Source organism: Alosa sapidissima, chromosome 23 (assembly GCF_018492685.1).
Source record: "Alosa sapidissima isolate fAloSap1 chromosome 23, fAloSap1.pri, whole genome shotgun sequence".
NCBI lineage: Eukaryota > Metazoa > Chordata > Actinopteri > Clupeiformes > Clupeidae > Alosa > Alosa sapidissima.
The window spans coordinates 6,132,621-6,155,135 of NC_055979.1; the positions used below are offsets into that span (position 1 = coordinate 6,132,621).

At 39.5% G+C, this 22,515-nt stretch overlaps 1 long non-coding RNA gene across 2 annotated transcripts; it reads left to right on the top strand.

Moving 5' to 3' along the window:
- Nucleotides 1-2,539: 2,539 nt before the first annotated feature.
- LOC121698560 lies at nt 2,540-2,956 on the top strand. Of its 2 annotated transcripts, none has more exons than XR_006026798.1 (3): nt 2,540-2,681; nt 2,766-2,816; nt 2,900-2,956. It is a non-coding gene; the product is annotated as an uncharacterized LOC121698560 (long non-coding RNA). The 2 variants fall into 2 exon arrangements; XR_006026797.1 differs by having other exon boundaries at nt 2,903-2,947.
- The last annotated feature ends 19,559 nt before the right edge of the window (nt 2,957-22,515 follow it).

The following is a 22,515-nucleotide window of genomic DNA, read 5'->3' on the forward strand; positions in this document are numbered from 1 at the left end:
AAGTCGCATGTTTGGATAAGTGTCTGCTAAATGATTAAATGTAAATGTGAATGTGTAAAGGAATAAAATACATTGGCATGTTCACACCGAATAACTCTTGGGGCTCTAGTTTCAAGCTGCAACACACATTGTGAACAGGCGTTGGCGCTGTGGCAATATTTAGTGAGAACAAGTGGTGATACCAACATTTGCTAAATTATTGACAAAGTGCAGGGTACACTTAAACAAACGTGGATTGTAGCACTTTTTAACATACAGAACCATGATAAAGGTTTTCATCAAATGGGATTAGCTTTCTTTCTTTTTTAGAAGTTTAACAGAAATGTGTAATTTTGAAGGAATTCATTTATTTCCTTGTTTGCATGTGGTCAAACAGGAGCATTGTGCCGTCCCAACCATATTTCTAGGTATAGTGTGCATGGTATGAAATTAGTTAAATGATTTTTCCCAGTAATTAAATTACCTGTTGTTCAGTTGTAACAGACGTTGCACATTGCCTGTCGTGTTGCATACTGTTAGTAAACATTTAGTATACCAAAGTAAAACAGGAGAACCAGTTATGGAAAAGAAGTTCAGTCAAGATATAGATTTATTCAGTTGTGCACAGGAGAGAGGCAATTCTCATGAAGATGCACAAAGCACTCCAATGTACAGTATGTGTCTTTAACCACCACTAGCAGAATGATTCTGAGCTTAAATACAGTACTTCACAGACCATGACAAAGCATTGACAATCATATAGTGACAGGGAAATTTTTACCTTAACCAGTTGCTGAGTCAGAAGACACCCAGGCTACCAATGACCTACATGGCATGACATAAGAAGGAACATTGAATCAGAAGTTATATGAACCCATGGCACCTTCCTTTGTCCCTGTCTGGGAACACCCAGTACACATACACTATGTGATAATCATATCATACTGAGACAAGTAGGCTGCAATAGCTATTTCAGTGTAACTATTCTAAGTGACCTAATTATGAGAAACATAGAACATTAAACCGCATATTGGGATATTAGACATAATTCTGCTTTGCACTGTCTCACACAGAAACTGGAACAATAAACAAATAAATTACCTTTGACACAGCACTCTTCAGTAGTCTTCTTAGGTGTGTTTTTCTCTGTGTGAGCTAGTGGTTAGCGGTTTCATATCAGTGGCAGTGAAGGGGATCCGGTTCCTGTTGTATGCCCAGGGCTCTCTGACTCTGCTGCCTTTGTGTTGTTGAAATGGTTGAAATTGTGTTGTTGACCCTGGACCCTGCATGTTGACTGGATTTGTTCTTCTTGATCAACCCCTCACCCCCCCCCCCCCCCCCCCCCCAACACACACACATACACAGATGCATGCCCTACGCCATCTCTCAGCCCTTTTCTATACCATTCCACACTCACCACTTCAGCACCACACTCTCTCTCTCTCACACACACACACCTTGTGACATCTGAAGTGGCGGAGCTCATCAGGAACTCCTAATGCAGCCTCTGACAATCGCCTCTATCCTTGGCTAACGATGACAGAGTCACATCACCGACAATCACCAAGCACATCACTCTCTTGCTGCAGGGCCAGAGGGAGCAGGACTGCAGGGACCTCGAGGGTCTCTGCTACCACTCTTACTTTAAGCTCAACTGCCCTTGCAGTGATGTGCAAACACATTCAGCGTTTACCCCCCTGACAAGGATCTATGTGCTCCTCTCTTCACGTGTGACTTCTAACATGCTACAGTTGTCCTGCTATTTTTGAATATTTCTTTTTTTCTCATCTCTCATTTTACGCAACAACTTCTGAAACGTGCCATAAAATTAATCTTCAAAGGAAGGTGTCATTGGCTGAGAGGGCTTACCATCTGAAATTGTCAAATTAATTGGATTACAAAGCTAAAAATCACATATGGCTGAAGTAAGGAAGATATTAAGGATACATAAATTACAAGGATTGACCTAATGATTGTAATACCTAGACTCAAAATTAAAATGATGGAATGGACTTACAAAAACTCCTGGAATCAGACTTTTTTCTCCCTCAGTGGACCTCATTTACATTTAGATTGTTCCTTCAAATGCAACAGATGAATTTGCTGTGTGAAGCAGCTCCACTGAACACTCTCTCATCTTACTAGTCACTATTCAGCACTGCAAAGCCTGAAAAGAGGCCCTCAGATCATGACAATGTTTTTGTTTAACAGACTCGAGATCTAACGAAATGTTTTAGTACCATTGAATGAAAAGAAATACTTTAAATATCTGGGCGCTGAAATACTGAGGTCTATTTGAACTTAATCCAGCCACAGCAGAGGCTGTTGAGCCTTGAATTTCAGTGTCATGTTCATCTGAGAAGTGGTTTCACCTGTTAATGTAAACACAATTCTTTACTTCATGTGTTGCTTGGAAAATAACTGGCAAAACTGAAAGGGCAACAACAGCTTCTTGCGAATGTAACAGGACAAGGTCCACACCCCTTGTCTAGGCCAGGAGTGCCATTGCGAGTGGCTCTTGGCATTTGGAGGTGAGCCAATCAAGGATATAGGAGTGGCTATATTAACTTCAGCTTTTAATTTGAAAGCCGACGTCATAGCTGCATACTGTTGTTCGTCCACCTGACTCCTGCCTTCACCGCGGGATCCCTTGTGCTGTTTTGGCCTCCTGCCCGCTGTGCATGCATCCAGTGACATTCCTGGTAGGTTATTGTGGCATTGCATTCGTAGTAGCTTTCCCTGTATGATGTAGGCCAGTATAGTTAACACAAACTTTGGGGTTTTAGGACTGCTGTCGGTCGCAGAACATGGGCCTCATAACCAACCTCATCTGATCGGTATGTAATTTTAACAACCAATTTTAACTGTCTTTAAAATAATATGTAGCTTGCGTGGGTTTTAATTGTATCTTTTCGTGTAGCAGAGCTTGGTGGTAACACAAGGAGCGGCAACATCAAGGCTTCTTTGGTCCGGCTTCTGGACGCTGCTGTTTTGTCTGCGCCCAAGTTGTGTTGTGTTGTGATTTTACATGTTTGTTGTTTTGTTTATTGCATGTTAACAAACATTCCCAGGGGGAGAACTGTACAATGGATGCTCTCGTCCAGTTTTATTCTGTCTGAAAGTGGCCTTGAACGCCCTGTGTGTTAAGTGTCCATAGAAGCTGTGGTTGCGAAATGAATAAACTTTTGTGTTTTTATTAGGGCTGTCAATCGAAAAAACGTAATCTAATTAATTACATACTCTGTGATTAATTAATCTAAATTAATCGCATACAGTATATGATTTTTGCTGAGAAAGTATTTTAAATATTTAAATTCAAATTAATCATTGAATGATCAGCATTAGTGACATTAAAGTTCAAAAACTCTTTTATTATTATTTTAATAATGGCCATAATAATCTATGATATGACCTAATATGCTGAGGAAATAATTTCCAAAGTGCTTCGGGAAGAAGTTTTTTTTTTATTTTTTTTATCACATACATTGCAAAGGACTTTATTTTAATCAACACTTTATTTTTATTAACACCATCAGGCCGTTTTTGAAAAGTAAATATTCCAATCAATGATCTAGGCAGCACATTTTCTTCTCTCTCTCCTTCATTTTACAGTCTAATGGTTACTGACTACAACGGTTCGGGGTCAGAGGTCATACAGAATCGATTAATCTGCCTTATTTTTTTTAATCAGTTATTTTTTCTCAAATTAATTAATCGAAATTAATCAGTTATTTTGACAGCCCTAGTTTTTATTGTAAGTTGTCTCCAGAGTGTAAGTGCATATACAATGTACTGTATGGTGTGCATTAGAATTAGTGGCTCATTCGTTGATCTCTCCCTCTCTTGCTGGACAGGAGCTGCAGGCCAATTGGGTGGCGAGCTATCTCGGTGGTGGTGTCCCTTCACTTTTCCTGCTGTGGTGAATCTGAGTATTTGGCATTGACATGTTCACGTGTGGTGTGTCTCTAGACTCTACTCTAATATACTCTCCAGCCCTGGGTAAGCTTCAGCCCTGTTCCTGGCTCTTCCTACCCTCCATCAGCTGTTAGCCCACTAATCTTTTGCAACATAGTCTGGTGTGTGTGTGTATTTGTGCATGCGTGACTGTGTATATTGTACATGTGTGTCCAGGCCTTGTAGGCCATTTGTGTCAGTGCCTTAGTGACCAAGGTTCTGACTGTCTGGAGAGAACCCACTCCTTGTATGTTTTTAATATTTGTTAATAAAGACAGAGTTTATTTTTGGAACCACACCTCTGGTTTTCTGTGACCACAAACCTGTGTTGCCTGGTTGGGCTTCATGTACCAAGTTATAGTCCAATTCATTGAAGATTCTGAGGGGCAGGGCCTCAGATGGCGTAGTCAACATTTCGCAATTAGAGAGCTAACCTACCACTTGCCACACAATGTTAAAAGTTCGGTAACACTTTATATTAAGACACGCATATTCACCATTAATTAGCTGCTTACTAACATGTTTATTAGTAGCATACTAGCCATTTGTTAGTCATTATAAGTCACTAATTAATACCTTATTCTGCAAGACCTTATTCTACCCTTACTAGACCCTTAATTAAGAATTTCCCCTATGTAAGCTCCTAATTACCCCTTATTAATAGTTATTAAATAAGTTGTTGTATATGAATTATGACCTAAATATGCATGGCTCAGTATGGGCTTGTAAGGTGGTAGTACCACAAGAACAGTTATTCACTCCTATTAATACTTATCAAAGACACTCTTTTCAAATGGAACTAGGCACTAAACTACAAGTGTTAATAGTGTACAAATAACTCATAATTAAGTCTTTGTAATGCAGAATATGTTCCCTATTCTAAAGTTGGGTCTTTGTTCACATTTAATTCACAATTAATTTGGTACTTATTAACCCCCATGTGTTATTAACCCCATGTGTTATTAACCCCCATGTGTTAACCCCCATGTGTTATTAACCCCCATGTGTTATTAACCCCCATGTGTTCCCTAAACTACAGTTGCCTCCTATTCACACTTTTTAAGAAGACAGCCAAGTTAGCACCAATACAAAAATCAATTTTAGACCCAACTTTAGAATAGGGAACATATTCTGCATTACAAAGACTTAATTATGAGTTATTTGTACACTATTAGCACTTGTGGTTTAGTGTCTAACTTCCATTTGAAAAGAGCATCTTTGATAATATACATGTTAGTAAGCAGCTAATTAATGTTGAATATGTGTGTCTTAATATAAAGTGTTACCAAAAGTTTTTTCTCACCATGCCTTGGAACATTTTACTGGGCCCTATTAAGTGAGATAAGACCTTAAGGCAAAGTGACAGGGATAGCCAAAGTGTTTGTTTTCTTACACTAGACTTGTCACAAGTCATTTGAGTTGCTTTGTTCCATCTTGTACAGCTGGCATAAAACAAAAAGGCCTACTTTGTCACTGTTGTTTTGTTTTCATCCCTCCACAATTCTTCTGACAGAGCACTGGCCCACTTTTGGTAATTTCCCTGCCGGACTGACGTCAGAGGCAAACATGCCATTTGTCTGCATTGTGTGTATAACATACATGCCCCGATCCCTCTTCTGCCTTTTCATAACACTTTTATTATTTTATTTTATTATTTTATTTATTACAGTTTTTCTTTATTGCTTTGACCTGCTTAAAGACACTGGGATCCACTTGGTCTTCATTATCACATTCTTTGTACAGCAGAAGTCATCTCTTACAAATGTGCTCACACATTTTCATTGGGTTCACAAATTTCTCACCCCCTTTTGCAAAACAGAACACAGATGTCATTCAAAGACCCCAAACTCTTTTCCTGTGCTAAACAAAAGGAAAACATCATTTCACTAAAATGCGGCAAAAGCCATTTTTTCCTTCAAACAACACTACTTGTAGTCAAATCACTGTTCGCCTTCATTTTCAGCCTGAAGTTTGTGCTATGTCTGTGCCATTTCTTTTTCATTTTTGAACAAAATTGTATTCATTCTTCCCAAGATGTAGCTGCCATTGACATGTAAGACCTACAGTAAGCACCTAGACAAGACAAATTTCATTGAACTACAACTTGCCATTTTTTATTGAAATAGACCTACAGTAAACACCTATAGCTTTTGTACTGTTTCTTCACCAAATAGGCAATACAGTACTTTTTCCAACAGTAATGTGCCTTAGATCCATACTTGCAAATAGCAACACAGAACAGACATGGGATCTCTTATGGATAATGAATGGTTGCTAATTGAAGAATTGTGCAAAGCAGATTCACACATTGACATTACAAGTTCATTAGTTTGCAAGCAATATCTATTAGCTGTGAATACATGTTTTCCATTTGTTTCACAGAGTTAATCCAATGGAGTATGGAGTCTTTGTATGAAAGCTGTGTTTAATGACTTGAAAAAGGATGTAAAACATGAGAGAAACCAATGAAAATGTGTTAAATCATTTGCAAGAAATGACTTCTGCTCTGCTATGAAGATCAAGATCAAGTGGATCGATGTTTCATTAAGTGCATCAAAGTAATTGAGAAAAACTGTATGTGTTGCTATTTGCAAGTATGGATCTAAGGCACAGAGAAAGTATACTGTATTTCTTAGTTGGTGAAAACTGTACAAAAGGGTACTGTAGGTCTATTTAAAAATACAAGTTGTAGATGTAAATGAAATCTGTCTTGTATAGGTACTTACTGTAGGTTTTACATGTCAATGACTGTTATGTCTTGGGACGAATGAATGAGATTAATTTTTAATCAGAAAGAAATGGCATAGATATAGCAAAATTGAAGGCTTAAACTCCTCATTTTGAGAACTACTGTACATATCACATTTTGTTGTAATAATTGATTGAAATCACAGTGATTTGACTAGGCAGCCGTGGCCTACTGGTTAGCAGTTTGGACTTGTTACCGGAGGGTTGCCGGTTCAAACCCCGACCAGTAGGCACGGCTGAAGTGGCCTTGAGCAAGGCACCTAACCTCTCACTGCTTCCCGAGCACCGCTGTTGTTGCAGGCAGCTCACTGCCCTGGGATTAGTGGGTGCTTCACTTCACTGTGTGTGTGCTGAGTGTGTTTCACTAATTCACGGATTGGGATAAATGCAGAGACCAAATGTCCCTCACGGGATCAAAAGAGTATATATACTTATACATATACAAGATGTGTTGTTTGAAGGAAAAATTTGCTTTTGCTGCATGTTTTAAATGTTTCGAGAGAGTAAGAGCCTTTTGCAAGCAAAATGTGTCATTTTGGCCAGAGTGATTTTGTTTAGACCTGTGTGTTAATTGTTTTGAATGTGATGTCAGAATTGACACAAGCATTAAAGCGATCGAGAAAAACTGTATTATTCATGCCTCTACCTCAGTCTATTTAAACCTTTTAAGTTTAAGTTGTCAGTTTTGTCTCGACCACCTCAGAAAGAGGACTGAGAATTGCATAAAATTATAAGTCTCAAAATAGACCTACCAAATAAGAAATAATCAAAGGTAAAGCTCACTCCCAGCATGAATGTATAGTGTGTACAAAGCAGCGGCAAAATATATTAAAAAGGAACCTATGAAGATCACCTTGTGTGTTGAAAGAAATGTAAAAAACGGTAAGATTCAAGTATCAGTTGTGTATCAGTAGATTCACAATGTCACAAACTAAAACCATACATTTAGTAAATGTTAAGTAAATGCACAATTTATGTGCACTTTCAGTCAGAGAATAGGGCCTACACTATGCCTTAAACACACATGCCAGGCATATTATCCAGACATCTGCATGACAACATTTAACTCAGAAGGCAAATGTTAATGGCCTTTGGTATGTTTTTTATAAAAACAATTTAGATGTTCATCTTAGCACATTAGCCAACAGTGCATGGAGGCAGTGGTTCTCAAACTGAGCCATCACACACACTGGTGTGCTTGAGTGTGCATTGGTGTTAGTACTATTAATGATGATTTAAACAGCTGTCACATTTAGTAAAGGTCTGCCAGGGAAATTATGGCTTTCATTTCTTGCTTTGCCTTCTCACAAAAGCATAGAATAACTGTGCTCAACTAGCTAGCTAGATAAAGCACTCTCCTTCACCAACCTCTGAGCCTAGACGAGGCAGTCTAGAGCACACTCAGAGCACACTCAGGTCCTTCTCATCTGATACAGCAACAGGAGAATCCTCCAGTGATATTTCTGCTCCTCATTGCCATAATTCTTTCTTTTTCAGAATGTTCCTAATATCCATAACCACATTTATTCAGTGAATTAGCAAGCTACCACCAGAAGCCACCAATCATATAAGACCTGTGCTCCCTCTCTCTCCTGTGCGAATGAAAGCTGCCTATGTGTTTAGTAGTAGATTAGTACTTTCTATCTACTTTCTTTTTGCGACCTCATCACTTCAATTATGTTATTGTCTCTAGAGAGGGTTTAGAGAGAGATACCACTGTTTGGGTGCATCACGAAACAATAGGCTTTGTCAGTCTACTTCTAAAATGATACTCAAGGCTACACTTAAAACATTCAGGGCTGAAGCCCCGGCAAAATGGCCTGGCGACGCCCATGAAATTGCCACTGCAGGAATGTGGGTTACTTTCCAGATGGTGAGGACATTTACGGGAACGGCCCCATGAACAACAGACCTTTAAGTCTTTCTGTCTCCATGGCGTGTAGGAACCACCAGACCTACAGTATTTGACCCAGGCGACAATTGATTATGTCAATTCTAAGCATAAGAATATACTTTATTTTTCCAGTGGCTTTATCAACATTAGACTACAGCATTGAGATAACACAATTAACTTCACCCCAAGCTGTTGAATATCCTGTGAGTGACAAGACCCTCACATCTTGTTTTTATGAAAATCCTTGAACCCCCTCAGGAGATGCAAACACATTGTGGGCAGCCGTGGCCTACTGGTTAGCACTTCGGACTTGTGACCAGAGGGTTGCCGGTTCGAACCCTGACCAGTAGGCACGGCTGAAGTGCCCTTGAGCAAGGCACCCCTTACTGCTCCCCCAGCGCCGCTGTTGTTGCAGGCAGCTCACTGCGCCGGGATTAGTGTGTGTGCTTCACCTCACTGTGTGCTGAGTGTGTTTCACTAATTCAAGAGTATATATACTTATACTATATATATATATATATATATAACCTCATGGGGTCTTGACCTTTAACCCCATGATCTTGGCTACCTAATCAGTCCATCTAGACTTTGTAGTGATTACCTGTGTAAAGTCTGATGAAGGTCCTTCAGCCCCCCTCGGGAGATAACGCAAACACTGTATTCCACGTTTGACCTCCGACCTCACAATCTTGAGTAGTGCAGGTAGTGGCACAAAAGTCTCTGTCAATGCCCATCCACAAGGAGTAGCAAGCGTTCCCAGGAATGGAATCAAACTCGACCAATTGTGGTGAGCCACTTGTGGAGGACATGGTATAAGCTCTATACAGAGATCCTTTCATAGACTTGAATCTGGACTGTGGAAATGGCTTTGTTGAATTTTGTTCCGAAGTCTTCATAAGTATCTGCGGTAACGCTTTAGAATAACATGTGCTTATTAGGTATTAACAGTGCATAATAAGTAGTTAACAATTCATTACTAACAGTTAGTTAACTGTTGTTATCCTTTAATAACATTAACTAACTGTTAACATGCAGCTTGTAAGTGTTAATAAGCAGCCTTTTAAGTTACTTACAAGCATATTTGTTAACAGTTGTAAGTGTTAACAAGCAGTTTGTTAATGCTTGTTAATGGTGTATAAAGAGGTGGATAACTAATACGCTTATAAGACCTTTCTTACCTATTTGTAGTAAATTTTGCAGCCCCCCAATCTAAAGCGAGGACCATGTAGCCTATAGGTCCACAAGCCCAACCTTCTATCTCTATACATGTATATCTACTGTATCTATCTAGCTTGGTTTAGCTGTGAGAAATGCACCTTCAAAATTGCTGCAGCGAGCAGGAATTGAACCCCAGTCTCCTGCAAGCAGGAATTGAACCCCAGTCTCCTGCATCAAAGAGTGACCTCTTACTTACTGAGTTACATTCCTATCTGTACTTTCAGAGAAAATGGAATATTGAGTCTATATACAGATAATGTTCTATATCATACCAGCTATGCTTTTTACAAATATGTCTCTCATGGTAAAGTGGTATTTAATTTCCATAATCTTTGTTCAGTGAACGCATATAACAGTTTGTCAGCTGTCTAAAGATATGCCAGCTTTGTATATAGTTTGGGTACCTAGCAACCAAGACTTAAAGACGACAAGTGGGTGTGTTCAATGTCACAAACATAGGCGAACATTCGCAATCGAACAGAGGCGAACATTCGTGGTCTGTTGCTGCATTAATTAAACACCACTTTTCCATCAGAAACATATTTGTAAAAAGCATAGCTGGTATGATATAGATCATTAGTATATAGAATCAAGATGAACATTTTCTTCAAAAACACAGATACTGTAGGAATGTAGCTCACTTGGTAAGAGGTCACTCTTTGACACAGGAGACCGGGGTTCTAATCTGTCCATCAATTTTGAAGGTGAATTGTGGAGCATGGTCCTCGCTTTAGATTGGGAGGCTACAGAATTTACTACAAATAGGTAAGAAAGGTCTTATAAGTGTATTAGTTATCCACCTCTTTGTCTTATACACCATTAGCAAGCTGCTTGTTTTACTTACAACTGTTAACAAATATGCTTGTAAGTAACTTAAAAGGCTGCTTATTAACACTTACAAGCTGCATGTTAATAGTTAGTTAATGTTATTAAAGGATAACAACAGTTAACTGTTAGTAATGAATTGTTAACTGCTTATAATGCACTGTTAATACCTAATAAGCACATGTTATTCTAAAGCGTTACCGTATCTGCTTGTTATTTTGTGTTGTTTTGAGAAATGAATATCACTGTTTATATGAAAAGGACTAAAAGGCCGGGAGAGGGAATGCAATTTGCCACACTGGTTTTACCCTGGGGAAAGTCTTGCCCAGTTGTACATTTCACTAGAAAGTTTGAATGGTGTGTAATTTAAATTTTAGTTTTTAAAAAGATATGCGATCAATTGTAAGATAGCATAAGAGCAATGCATAGGAACACCCCCACCACCACAAACCTTAGTATTAGTCTTCCTTGCTTTCTCTCTCTCTCTTTCTCTCTCTCTGTCTATCTCTCTCTCTCTCCCTCTCTCTCTCTCTCTGCCTCACACACACACACACACACACACACACACACACACACTCCTGCTCATACATGCATTGATAAAATCTGTTTCGGTGCAATGCTCTGAAATTAAATTGGAGCTGGATGGAAGCGTTCCCCTGGTGAGCACGTTGGAGACCCACTGACATGTCTCACACTGTGCAACACCTGACTCCTTTCACACGGTGGCCAATATGGTGTCATCATGGGACAGCGCTGCTAATTAGTGAGGAATGTGTCGTATGCTGTGAACTCCATAAATGGACCTTTGAGGTTTTCTGAGGTCTTGGCTGCAAAAAAAACAGACTTCTAGAACCTATAAATTAAAAATTAAAAAAAGTTATTCTACAAACCCATTGTGTCTGAAGCATTATTAATTTCCAAAGAGCAACTTGCAGAGTAAAAAACAACTAGTCTTTACAATGGGTCAGAATTAGTTCAAAAAATGAGCAACATAAGTCTTGTGAACTGAAAACGATAGTAGTTCAACGCGAATAAAATGCAATTGTTTCTTCTTACATAATTTGGTTATTGTTAGAAATCCTTGTTCAAAGAAACACCTTATAAGTGTATTAGTGTTATAAGTGTATTTGGGGTCAATTAGGTCAGCATCCCGAAAGGTGTGGTTCTTAAAAGCAGATGTATTTCACTGACTTTGTAAACACTTGCTCATTGTGTTCCTTTTCTGTGCTCTGAATTGAATTAAAAGGACCTAATAAAGGCTTTCCTCATGTCGGACACAACATTAAAAATTCATGAGGTCCCAACACTTGAGTAAACAAAGATAAATGCAGAGTCGGTCCCTTCCAGAATAGAGAGCAAGCACTCTCCTCTTTCATTTTGTCCATCTTATTTCATCCCCATAAGGGCCACTGCAATGTGTCTCAGAAAAAAAAGAGGGGCGGGGGGGGTTCTCCTTGTTCATTTCAAAATGCAAAATGTCATCAGTGAAGTGCACAGCCACAAAATGGTTGTGTGTTTTTGTGTTTTTGTGTGTGTGTGTGTGTGTGTGTGTGTGTGTTGCTTTTGATTAATTTCACTGCCTCACGCCCACACCAAACAATTCATTCCAGTGTTATTTAATGCTGTCTGCTGCCTTGCGGTGCTGTACAGGAGGGACAATGGCTCTGTCCAGGCAGTATGCCAGTAAGCATACAGGAACGATCATTTTAGACAGGCCAAGGAAATTTTGGAAATCGGCCACTGCGGCAGTTGTAAGGGTCCTCCTAAGCTGAGTGGGAATTTCATGGTCCTTGCCATGATGGTGTGAGTTGCAGTTACTCTACAACAGTAGTTTTACTGTGATCATAAAACAGGCGAGGGAATAAGGTAATGTGATGGCATGTACAGTTGTGCCCTGAATGTTATCCAAGCAAGCACAAATAATATTTTACCTGTGATATGTATAATATGTATACAAATGTTTCCTCTAGTTTCTCAATATTATTAAGAAAAAAAGTAATCTTCATGATTGATCTGTCTGTATGTCAGCCATTATAATTGTAATTTGTAATATGTACTGTAATTGTTTTCAAAAATAAATTCATGTCATTGTGGATGATCACAAGAGGAATTCTATTTGCAACATAGGACTCTAATGCTACGTTTACACGTGGCCGGCTATTTTCATAAACGGACATTTCACCCCCGTCAAAAACAACAATGTGCACACCTGTACCTGTGCCAAACCTGTATGTTGTAGTGTAACAAGAAGCTCAAGCCCACGTTAGCCAATCAGAATCCCGAAAAATAGCAACAACAGCAACAAATCACTTCCTCTTTCTCTTTTCAACCTGTGAACTGCAAATGCAAACATACAATGCACCAACATAAATGCAACTGCTACTTTGAATGCATCCATAATCACCATAGCCAAATGAAAGTGTAAACATAGGTCGCACTTTCGGCGCAGGTGCAAGTTTGTGCATAGGCTACTGTGATGTTGGCTGCCTAACAAAATCTCCGCCTCATCACATAAATCTCCGTTTGTAGGCTACCTGTTTAGACGCAAAGGAGCAAACAGAGTTTTCCCCCCAAATAAAATCAGCCCAGAGTTTTTAAAAACTCCATTTCTCTAACCAGCCACTTCATTTACACATCATCAGAAAAATGATATTTCGCAGTCGCTCCCACATTCAGTGTAGAGCAAGCAGCTCAAACCGGCATCTTATAGGCTACAATACAACTCTGGGACATCATGGAACTTAAAATAAAATTAAACTTGAAAGCTGTCAAACTGTCTCTGCATATCTAATGATAAGCATGGAGAGTGTTTCTGTTAGAAGGCTGGCTTTATGAACTGATATTCGAGAGAAAACTCAGCCATCAAACATCAATTTCAAGTGTTGTTCAACAGAAGTGTCAACTGTCAGTAAATTCATGTCTTCATATCACACATTGGAATATGGAAATTACATTCTGCATACACTTCTTTCCCCCACATTTGTAGTTAAAGGTTTAGTTAAAAGTGAAAGGTCCCATGTATTTGGTGTTTGAAACTTCCATAAACTGAGACACGAAAATATTAAAAGTGACTTCTATAAATAGCTCCCACCTATACACTATTGCAAGCTATTTCTGATGCAATCACAAGCCTTGGTAATATCTTTATTTGATCAAATGAATGTAATTTCCAGCTATTCCCACTGTATAGAAGAGTGATTGAGCACATTTCTTTACCCCTCATTCTCCATGGGACTAGAGGTATACACACTTTTCTTATTACATTTATGAATGTAAAGACATTCTGAAAAGAAAAAGACATCATCATTGTGTGGCGCTGAGATATGGCTGCCTTTGGAAATGTGACAGAGCCTCCCCGCTTCCGAATGAGGGAGAAAGAGAGAGAGAGAGAGAGAGGGAGAGAGAGAGAGAGAGAGAGAGAGAGAGAGGGAGAGAGAGAGAGAGAGGGAGGGAGGGAGAGAGAGAGAGAGAGAGAGAGGGAGAGAGAGAGAGAGGGAGGGAGGGAGGGAGAAAGAAACATAATAATTTTGAAATGTGTGCCTAAGCAGCATGAGCAACACTTGAAAAGGTTTATGGAGATGTGCTAAAAAGCTTCCCTCACACCTGCCGCTCCATCAGGGGCCGTTTGCTAAGAGTTTACACGGCATTTCTCATCACTCCAGCACTATGGATGTGTACATTGTGAGATGGCCTTGGTTGGAATTCGCAATGGGTGTGCCAGTCTGTGCAGGAATGTGAGGATTTATTCTTCTTTGCTGGTTTGGCATTCTTCTTTGGCATTGTTTATAAATTCAAAGCAGAGATTAAATCATGTATAACACAGGTGTTTGATATAGAAAGAAATGACAGAAAAGGTCTTATACCATAATATGTGAGAGAATTCTATAGGCTGCTAATACTTGTGAGATGCTTATCCTGTGCCTGCTATATAGGGAGGATTCACACCACCTCAATAAACGGATTTATCATCTCATAAATCTGACGCAGATGTATTCAATGAGTTAACACTGAGTGCTGTGGAGAGATGCCTTATTTGAGTTTTGTGTATATACAGTATGCTAATGTTGACATTCTGTCAACATGCCCCCTTATCAGAGCCAACTGACAGGACTGGAACAATGACTAGTCTAACCGGTAGAGATGCATTTCAATGTTTTATGACTTTTACTATTTAATAATAAATGCAGCATCCATTGAGACAGAAGAAAGAAAAAAAGAAAGGAAAGAAAAAAGAAAGAAAAGCAGAAATAAATAAAGAAAGAAAGAAAACAGCTACAACCGTTAAATTATGAAACATTATGCAATATAAAAGAAAATCAGACACCTTGAGTGCAAGCACATGTCCCCTTCAGGAGATGAAAGCAAGATGACCTGATTGTCAGGAAAGCCACAATTGAAATGCCTGTCAAAATTGTGTCCATTTATGTACAGTACATCCACCAAGCCTATTGATAATCTGGACATTGTGCATTGCACTGAAAGCGCCTATAATTTCATGACTACTAGAACTGCCGTAGCGGGCATTTTGACCCTTACATTTTAAACTCTGTAAAATCTAACACTTGTGTAAACTTGCATTAACCTTGTTTACTTTACTTTCAGCAACAAATGTGTGCATCTTAATGATTAGAGTAAAGTAACAGTTACTTCCATGCTGAAAAAAGCATGTTACTTCATAATAAGACTGAGGTCAACTTGTCTGAGACAAGTAACCTCAACAGTGACAAATTTCTACCATTAGGAGGCGCCCTTGCGCGTATTTCTGCAGGGAAGAAGAAGAAGAAGAAGAAGTGGGAGCATGCAAGGAAGACGTTAACGTTACTGTGCTGGAGTGATTTGAATTTTCGCCCTCTCAGTTTGCTCTTCCGAAGAATCGTTGTTGAAAGCATTCAGAAGATAAAAAATAAACATCAGAAGTGAAGGAGAACATCATGAAGTGGGGAGATATTTTGAGCCTCGTAAATGCTGTGAAACAGTGATTTATTTGCATGGCTAGGCCGATGCCGAGGCAACCCCATTGAAAAAGCTGTTGGTAGCATCGGCTAACTAGTGCCAGATTTCGGAGTGCAGGGGACAAGCCGAGATGAGCTATGAGACATACGTTCACATTCTGCATCATGTTTCAACACACTTTAGGTCAATATCATACCGGAATTCCCCTTTAAGTCTGTGGTGGTAAGTCATTTAGAATTTGGCCCTATAAATTTGTGGCCCGATTAAGTTTTAAGAGATGTTTAAAGGGATATTCCACCATTTGAGGAATTACACTCATTTTCCACCTCCCCTTGAGTTAAACAATTGATTTTTACCTTTCTCCAGTTCATCCAGGCGTTCTCCGAGTCTGGCGATACTAGTTTTAGCTCCATCCTAGCATAGGTCATTGAATCTGACTAGACCATTAGCTTATCACGTTTAAAAGTGACTAAGATTTCCAGGAATTTTCCTATTTAAAACTTGTCTCCTTTCAAGTTAGAAAGTGTAATAAGACCAACGGAAAATTAAACGTGCCGACTTTCTAGGCTGATTTGACATGGAACTATACTCTCATTCCAGCGTAATAATCAAGGAACACCATGGGCACAGCAGCACAATGATATCATGCAGCACCTGAAAATAGTCCCTGTAGGCTAACTTCCAGCAACAAAGTTGAGCTGCAGCAGACGAATCGGTTAGTGACTGGATTATTACGCCTGAATGAGAGTATAGTTCCATGTCAAATCAGCCTAGAAAATCTCTACATTTGATTTTCCATTGGTGTTATTACACTTTCTTACTTGAAAGGAGACAAGTTTTAAATAGGAAAATTACCGGGAATCTTAGTCACTTTTAAACGTGATGCTAGCAGGCGAGATGCTAATGGACTAATTTGATTCAATGATCTATGCTAGGCTGGAGCTAAAAGTGGTATCGCCAGTCTCAGAGAACAGCTGGATGAACTGGAGAAAGGTAAAAATCAATTGTTTAACTCAAGGAGAGGTGGAAAATGAGTGTAATTCTCTAAATGGTGGAATATCCCTTTAAGAAGACAGTATTTTTCATGTATTGTGTTAATTTAGGTTAGACTACTGTGTTGTTTTTTATTTGGTACAGGCTACTGAGATACTTAAAGTTTGTATATTTTAGTTTCAGGCCTTTTAAAAAAGATTTTTATAAAATGTTCAAGGAGAAAAAAGGAAGATGTAGGTTGTTGCTACAGCTAAATTGTGCCAATTTTGTTGTTTTTACAAGAATAATAAATAATTCAAAGCCGTATTTGTACCTGATGCAGTTGTAAATGTCATTATTTTAGAATAGAGCCTATTTTTATTCAAACTTGTGTATATGAGTAATATTTACTTGCTAAATTGAAGGCAATCGGTTTCCATGGTTTCACCAAGTAAGATTAACTTGCTGTTCAAGTAACTGTTACTACATATTCCAGATATGAGGAATTGGTTGATTAGTTACCTCAACTTCAGAACATGAGTTTTATGAATGAAAACTAAAGTACACTTCACTTGCAATACCTAGGTAGGTTAAAGAGGAATTTGCTGTAGTGTTAATACACTACACTAAGGAATTGCGTGTAAACTCAGTTTTAGAATCCCAGTCCACTTTAGTCTGATTTTTCAAGGCAATCGGTTTCCATGGTTTTTTTAAGTAAGGTTTACTTATTGGATTTTACAGTGAGGACTGTGTGTCTTTTTTGTTGTTGTTTTTAATCATTTTTTAAACTGTCTAAATGACCCGTTATGGCAGTTCTAGTGTTAAGGGTACTAGAAAACTATTGTGGGTTAGACTGTCAGCAGTGCAGAAAACAACCAGGACATGTCTTCTGAGTAAAAACTCAGTGCTCAGTGGGATGCTATTGCACGTTGTCATAGTTACCACCACATACCTGCTCATCATGTTTGCCCTTTTCCAAAAACACTTTTGCCATATCTTCACAGGATGGACTGTGCTTTGGGTGAGTCTGACTATGATAAGCCTCCACTGCTTGCATCCTCTTGAGGTTTGTGCATGGATCCTGCTTGACTCCTGCCTGCTCAGTGACTCCTGTGCGGCCCCTATAGAGAGTTCCAGGCCCCTAATCATACGCTTACCCACACATGATCTGTCCATGCCCATAGCCAGCTATGAGGTCACTGAGGTCTAGTCCTCAGTCATTTGTTAGCGCTAAATATAAACTTTGAAGCTAAATACAACTGAGCGTGTTTACACTAATTCTGTTTAGTTCTGTCAGTGTCCACTGTGTGCAAGTGTTTTGAGATTCAGCTCCTGGCATCATCAGCCTTTCCACTGACAGTAAATACACATTGGAAGCAGCACTGGGTGTTATGAGGATAAGGCGAAAACAGACTTTACTATAATAAGAGGTATGGTGACCAACAGGGACATGACATCTGAGTAAACGTCCATGCTCTCTTTAGATGCTGTTGCACGGCATCATACACCACATACTGTACCTGGCTCATAAGAGAAATGTGTGGCTATATTTACTGGTTGAGCTTGACACCTTACCAGGCAGGCCTAATTAGCTTTAATTAAGCAGTCCTTTTCAGTCACCTACGCAATAATTTAACTCATTTGGTTGGACACTTTAAAATATGCAAAAATTAGAGCTGTAGGATCCATCACAAACAATCGGTACAACAACACATTGCATTTATATAGCGCTTTCTCAAGGCACCCAAATCACTTTACAACTAGATAAACACTTTACAACCGCCGCCCAGTCCAGCACATTTTTTCCACAAAAATAAGGCACGCTTGTCAAATTGTGTTAATTTCCTACTTTGTTACTGCTTAGCTTCAGTAATTCAGCAAAGTCAGGGTATCTGCTGGTCTGGCTGCTGGCTAAAAACAAAAGGTGAAAGGCATATGATTCTAACTGTCTCACTGAATTGCATTATGCACACTCAATGCTCACTGGTATCTGCTAGACAACAAGTACCAAAACATGATTAGTTCATAGATTTCACTTGTAAATTACATTTTATACAACCATACCCCCATCTTGCCTCTTCATAATTCTGAGAAATTCTTTAATTGTGTGCATGTGTGCGTGTACGTGTTTATATGTGTGTGTGTGTGTGTGTGTGTGTGCGTGCATGCATGTGCTTGTGGGTGTGCCTGTGTGTGTGCATGTGCATGCATGCGTACATATATGTACTGTGTGTGTTTGTGTCATACTTATGATTACTGTGAATGTATGTGTGTGTGTGAATATCTGTTTATGCACGTGTGCATATGGAATTGGTTAACATGACCCCTGGAGGCAAACATACGCAAAACATTGGTCATCCTAGACCCTACGGTTCTCAAGATATTCACAGAAAACTGTTGGTGTACGGTCACTGAAAAAATAATTTATTGTATGGCCCCCCATGAACGAAAGTCCACGAAACTTGGCATGCATTCAGAGGGTGTCATAATGATCCTACACTTTCAATTTCGTGCAGTTTTGACCATGTCAGCCAGAGATATTGTGATTACAACACCTATATTTTTGCTTTTTAATTTTTAACTAGGTGACGCTTAGGGTTGGTTATTGTTTGGGTTTTATCCAATACCGGTGCTAAATCGATACTTTTAAAACGGTGCCGGTGCCTGAATCGGTACTTTGTTTTTAAATTAAAATGGTCTAAAGCATGAATTGCTTTTTTGTATTGATAAGACAAATTTGAACATGAAATTGAACTGTTATATTCAATTTACTATCAATATCTCATTGCTCCTACGCATAATACATTTAAATGTTAAAACAGCTTGCCATGGATGCACACAATGGTAAGCTTTGCTTTGAAGTTTACCCAGTGTATATAAAGTCATAAAGTAAAGTATGTTAAAACTGCTTGCCATAGAACTGCCAGGTCATGGACAATGGCATTTGCAAGCAAGCTAATCTAACAGGGACTCTACTTTCCAGTTAATTCATTTCAGTGTGTTCCCAAATGCTTAAAGAAATTTCATGTCTTCCCCCATAACACGCAATAGTTTTGAACATGTAAGGCTACATTATGTCGGCGTTGAAGTGTTTAGATTCCCAGCGCTAGTAGGCCTGGGCATTTTAACAGCAACTATGGCTATGCGCTAACACCAGTCAGCTGAGTTTAATTAAATTAGCGATAACGTACGGAGAATCTCGGAGATGGTTCCGTTTCTGTAGCCTCTTTGCCAGCTAACTTTTAACATGATCTTCATAATATGCATTGTGATGCTATATGGGCCTCATGCACAAGAAAGATTAATATCATGCCATTATGTTGTTCAGAACACAGGTAAGGTATACTGTGGATGTTGTTTCATAGCCTTTGGCTTGTGTGTAGTTAGGCCCACTGCTAGATTTTGACAGAAGCTTGTGATATCACTTTAAAGTAAGCTACTTGGGCTCACGCAAGCTGTCAAACACTGTCCACTCGCCTATGTGGTGCACCCCTCTGGTTTATACATCCAGTGTTTATGTTAGCTAACTGTATCTGGATGTGTTGCTATCAGAGCAAGACGTTAGAGACGGCGCATGACATGCAGTAAAAAAAAACGCGATTTAAGCACCGAAATGAGGCATCGAAATCCACGTTGTTATTCGATGCAGTTACTACCGTTTGCGTCGGCACCGGTGCCATATTAGAACCGTGTTTAGGTGGCTAAATCTAGTGACGTTATACATGAAATGAGTGGTTATGGAATGGGTTGACATGGCCCCTTAAGATCAACATACAAAAAAAGGTGGTCCTCCTAAACCCTACGGTTCTCGAGATATTCACAGAAAACTGTGTCAGCCCTATCCTCCTTTCGGGGGGTCCAGTCCAGCGGAGGGGCTACAGATCAAAACGAAAAACAATGGTTCCATGCTATCCTTGTGGGGCTACATGCCCACCAAGTTTCGTGCACCCCGGTCTTTCAGTGTCCCGGGAATCCTTGACAGAAAATTGCTGCGCGGCGGTCATAATAAAGGGGAAAACTCACTAACCATCACCAATATGTTGCACACTCCTTGGAGATGCACGGCAGCTATTTATGTGCCAGAACCATCACCATGCACTAGTTTGAGGTTGAGAGTAAGAGCATGAATGGATCGGTCAATCACTGGGGGATGATTAGTGGGCCACATTGAATTAGCCAGGTTGGGAGTTTAGCCAGGACACCAGAGAGCCCCTTACTTTTTGCGATAAGTGTCTTGGGCTCACAGTCAGAACCTCGGTTTAACGCCGGACCAGTCTGCTCCATGCTTTTGTTTCTAAAATTTAAGCGAATAACTGTTGTACTTTATCAAAGACTTGTCTGTGAACACATTCATATCCGGAATTCTGCATGTTATAATTATGATGTGTACATATTTAAATCATCCATAAGATGTAAGATTAAAGTCGCTAAAGTCCTTCATCTTCCTTGTTTTTGCACTGTAATTACTTTTTGCCTTTGGCGATGCTCAAGGCTTGGACGCTAAAAGCTAGATATGTCTCTACAGGGGACCCTGGGGACAAACAAGACCAAAAAAGAGATGTTGAGTGAGAAGACGCAAGGCCCAAATAGCAAAAGCAATGCATTATAATTGCATGCATTATAATTTACAGATCCTGGGTACAACATGTGGCATATTTTGGACTGCCACAAGCCAATTGTGTATGATTGTTGAATATTGCATCGTGTTGTGTAGCCTCCGTGTAATACTGTGAAGGAGGGCTTTTACAGATCCTGGGTACAACATATGGCACATGACTGTCACCACCCAACTGTGTGTTGTCGTAGTGTGAAATAGGCTTGGTTGTTGATCTGCTACTATTGGAAATCCCCTACCTATAGTACAAGGAATTTAACACCTTTCCAAATAACATGTCCGGAATTAGAAATGCACTTTTAGTATGACATGTTTAATCAGTTGTGTGTGGTAGTCAGTGGATATATTGCATTGTCAATTCTCACGTTGGTCTTTTTCCCTCTTGGGACATTACAGTTAAAGATGCATTTCATGGGTGACAGGGGTGACACACTTACAATAAACCATTTTGTGCAAGCGCTATACTGTAGTCAATGACTGTAATAGTCTTGACCACCTAACCTTTTAACCTCCTAATAGATCTGGTAGTTGGGATCTTGGCAGCATCAAATGTCACTGATTTCAGGAGACATAAAGAAACACACAGGGACATTTAATCCATTCTCTCTCCATTTCTATATCTGGAGGATTTGACCTCTGCTGATGATAAACACAAGATCACAGAAATCATTCATATAATGTGTGTGTGTGTTTGGGGGGGGGGGGGGGGGTTCTATATTTTTGTCTGTCATAAGCCTAAATTTTCTAGCAGCGCCCTTGGAGTAACATAGAATAGTATGTACAGTATCATTCTAAAAAAGATGTGCATCCTAAAACTGAGATACTGTAACTTCCTACTGAAAATGAATTAATAGGACAAACCCATTAAGTATATGCTACACTATTTTTTGTTTATGTATGTTAAACACATATTTAACTGTGGCCTGGAGGAAAGCAAGCCCCTAACAGCTTTGCAGCATTTTTTTTGTACTCGGTGCTTTTGCTGGGTGCTTTAGTGGAGGCAACCAGTGTCAGACCGGTTGCTCCAGCCAAATTCAAACACTCTTATAACAGAGGTGCAGTGCGAGGGAATTGAATGTCACTTGCATGCTGGCTTGGGGGATCGCCAGGCCAGTGAACAATTGGGCAGAGGCTGTTTACAGCAGGCCATTGTGATGGTACAATGCCGCCTGGGAGTAGTGGGCCCAGGTGAGCCAAAATGTTTGACCCCAGAGAGCTCTATGGGCAGGCATCCACACTAAGGCTCATGTGCCTTTCAGGACTACAATGTGGACTTGCACCAGCTATGTCCCTGTTGAGATGCAACATTTTATCCCAGAACAATGCAAGTTCCTGAGAATGGATACAAAAAAAATAT